This window comes from Notothenia rossii, assembly GCF_949606895.1.
Source record: "Notothenia rossii genome assembly, contig: scaffold_89, whole genome shotgun sequence".
Taxonomy (NCBI): domain Eukaryota; kingdom Metazoa; phylum Chordata; class Actinopteri; order Perciformes; family Nototheniidae; genus Notothenia; species Notothenia rossii.
Window position 1 is genome coordinate 127,938 of NW_027639643.1, and position 4,127 is coordinate 132,064.

The window sequence follows — 4,127 nt, forward strand, 5'->3', positions numbered from 1 at the left end:
CATCTCTCTCTCCCCCGCCTGCTTGCGAAGGGGAGGGGCAGTTTACACACACACACACGCAGCTGCTGCATGCAGCAACGCACACAGAGGGAGGAGATGGCAGAGAGAATGCACTCCCCTGAAAACTCCCCTTGAATTCCTCCAGACTCAGAAAATGTAAAAGTTCACTTTTTGGAGATCCATAGAAAAAGGGTGAAAATGGAAAAAAGTATTCGAAAATAGTGCCTCATAAGGCGGGTAGAGTCCCTTGAAAACTCCCCTTGAATTCCTCCAGACTCAGAAAAAGTCAAAGTTGACTTTTTGGAGATCCATAGAAAAAGGGTGAAAATGAAAAAAAGTATTCCAAAGTATGGATTCGAACACGCGACCAACCGCATCCAGGGGCGAGCATTAACGCAGTGAGCCACTGGACCTGAGTACTCAAACATGCCTACTTTTGCATCTTAGAAACTCTGAATTCACTAAATGTACAACTTTTTCTCCATCAAAATGAACAAATGAGACATTAAATAACATCTACAGATCAAGACGAAGCGAATGGAAGCGATCCCAGCCTCGTAGCTGTGAACAGCTGTGATCGCAGGAAAATGCTGTTACAAAGATTTCTCAGTATATCTCCGGGACATTTCCCTGGCTTTCCCACCGTCACAATGGACAAACGAGACATGAAATAACATCAACAGATCAAGACGAAGCGAATGGAGGTACCCCCGGAGTCATAGCATGTGTAAATCGAGACGAAACATCTCTCTCTCCCCCGCCTGCTTGCGAGAGGGAGGGGCAGTTTACACACACACGCAGCTGCTGCATGCAGCAACACACACACAGGGAGGAGATGGCAGAGAGAACGCACTCCCCTGAAAACTCCCCTTGAATTCCTCCAGACTCAGAAAATGTAAAAGATCACTTTTTGGAGATCCATAGAAAAAGGGTGAAAATGGAAAAAAGTATTCGAAAATAGTGCCTCATAAGGCGGGTAGAGTCCCTTGAAAACTCCCCTTGAATTCCTCCAGACTCAGAAAAAGTCAAAGTTGACTTTTTGGAGATCCATAGAAAAAGGGTGAAAATGGAAAAAAGTATTCGAAAATAGTGCCTAATAAGGTCTCTCTCTCCCCCGCCTGCTTGCGAAGGGGAGGGGCAGTTTACACCCACACGCAGCTGCTGCATGCAGCAACACACACACAGGGAGGAGATGGCAGAGAGAACGCACTCCCCTGAAAACTCCCCTTGAATTCCTCCAGACTCAGAAAAAGTCAAAGTTGACTTTTTGGAGATCCATAGAAAAAGGGTGAAAATGAAAAAAAGTATGCCACAGCATGGATTCGAACACGCGACCAACCGCATCCAGGGGCGAGCATTAACGCAGTGAGCCACTGGACTTGAGTACTCAAACATGCCTACTTTTGCATCTTAGAAACTCTGAATTCACTAAATGTACAACCTTTTCTCCATCAAAATGAACAAATGAGACATTAAATAACATCTACAGATCAAGACGAAGTGAATGGAAGCGGTCCCAGCCTCGTAGCTGTGAACAGCTGTGATCGCAGGAAAATGCTGTTACAAAGATTTCTCAGTATATCTCCGGGACATTTCCCTGGCTTTCCCACCGTCACAATGGACAAACGAGACATGAAATAACATCAACAGATCAAGACGAAGCGAATGGAGGTACCCCCGGAGTCATAGCATGTGTAAATCGAGACGAAACATCTCTCTCTCCCCCGCCTGCTTGCGAGGGGGAGGGGAAGTTTACACACACACGCAGCTGCTGCATGCAGCAACACACACACAGGGAGGAGATGGCAGAGAGAACGCACTCCCCTGAAAACTCCCCTTGAATTCCTCCAGACTCAGAAAATGTAAAAGATCACTTTTTGGAGATCCATAGAAAAAGGTTGAAAATGAAAAAAAGAATGCCACAGCATGGATTCGAACACGCGACCAACCGCATCCAGGGGCAAGCGTTAACACAGTGAGCCACTGGACCTGAGTACTCAAACATGCCTACTTGTGCATCTTAGACACTCTGAATTTACTAAATGTACAACTTTTTCTCCATCAAAATGAACAAATGAGACATTAAATAACATCTACAGATCAAGACGAAGCGAATGGAAGCGGTCCCAGCCTCGTAGCTGTGAACAGCTGTGATCGCAGGAAAATGCTGTTACAAAGATTTCTCAGTATATCTCCGGGACATTTCCCTGGCTTTCCCACCGTCACAATGGACAAACGAGACATGAAATAACATCAACAGATCAAGACGAAGCGAATGGAAGTACCCCCGGAGTCATAGCATGTGTAAATCGAGACGAAACATCTCTCTCTCCCCCGCCTGCTTGCGAAGGGGAGGGGCAGTTTACACACACACACGCAGTTGCTGCATGCAGCAACGCACACACAGGGAGGAGATGGCAGAGAGAATGCACTCCCCTGAAAACTCCCCTTGAATTCCTCCAGACTCAGAAAATGTAAAAGTTCACTTTTTGGAGATCCATAGAAAAAGGGTGAAAATGGAAAAAAGTATTCGAAAATAGTGCATCATAAGGCGGGTAGAGTCCCTTGAAAACTCCCCTTGAATTCCTCCAGACTCAGAAAAAGTCAAAGTTGACTTTTTGGAGATCCATAGAAAAAGGGTGAAAATGAAAAAAAGTACACCACAGCATGGATTCGAACACGCGACCAACCGCATCCAGGGGCGAGTGTTAACGCAGTGAGCCAATGGACCTGAGTACTCAAACATGCCTACTTGTGCATCTTAGAAACTCTGAATTCACTAAATGTACAACTTTTTCTCCATCAAAATGAACAAATGAGACATTAAATAACATCTACAGATCAAGACGAAGCGAATGGAAGCGGTCCCAGCCTCGTAGCTGTGAACAGCTGTGATCGCAGGAAAATACTGTTACAAAGATTTCTCAGTATATCTCCGGGACATTTCCCTGGCTTTCCCACCGTCACAATGGACAAACGAGACATGAAATAACATCAACAGATCAAGACGAAGCGAATGGAGGTACCCCCGGAGTCATAGCATGTGTAAATCGAGACGAAACATCTCTCTCTCCCCCGCCTGCTTGCGAAGGGGAGGGGCAGTTTACACACACACACGCAGCTGCTGCATGCAGCAACGCACACAGAGGGAGGAGATGGCAGAGAGAACGCACTCCCCTGAAAACTCCCCTTGAATTCCTCCAGACTCAGAAAATGTAAAAGATCACTTTTTGGAGATCCATAGAAAAAGGGTGAAAATGGAAAAAAGTATTCGAAAATAGTGCCTCATAAGGCGGGTAGAGTCCCTTGAAAACTCCCCTTGAATTCCTCCAGACTAAGAAAAGTAAAAGTTGACTTTTTGGAGATCCATAGAAAAAGGGTGAAAATGAAAAAAAGTATGCCACAGCATGGATTCGAACACGCGACCAACCGCATCCAGGGGCGAGCATTAACGCAGTGAGCCACTGGACCTGAGTACTCAAACATGCCTACTTTTGCATCTTAGAAACTCTGAATTCACTAAATGTACAACTTTTTCTCCATCAACATGAACAACTGAGACATTGAATAACATCTACAGATCAAGACGAAGCGAATGGAAGCGGTCCCAGCCTCGTAGCTGCGAACAGCTGTGATCGCAGGAAAATGCTGTTACAAAGATTTCTCAGTATATCTCCGGGACATTTCCTTGGCTTTCCCACCGTCACAATGGACAAACAAGACATGAAATAACATCAACAGATCAAGACGAAGCGAATGGAAGTACCCCCGGAGTCATAGCATGTGTAAATCGAGACGAAACATCTCTCTCTCCCCCGCCTGCTTGCGAGGGGGAGCGGCAGTTTACACACACACACAGCTGCTGCATGCAGCAACGCACACACAGGGAGGAGATGGCAGAGAGAACGCACTCCCCTGAAAACTCCCCTTGAATTCCTCCAGACTCAGAAAATGTAAAAGTTCACTTTTTGGAGATCCATAGAAAAAGGGTCAAAATGGAAAAAAGTATTCGAAAATAGTGCCTCATAAGGCGGGTAGAGTCCCTTGAAAACTCCCCTTGAATTCCTCCAGACTCAGAAAAAGTCAAAGTTGACTTTTTGGAGATCCATAGAAAAAGGGTGAAAATG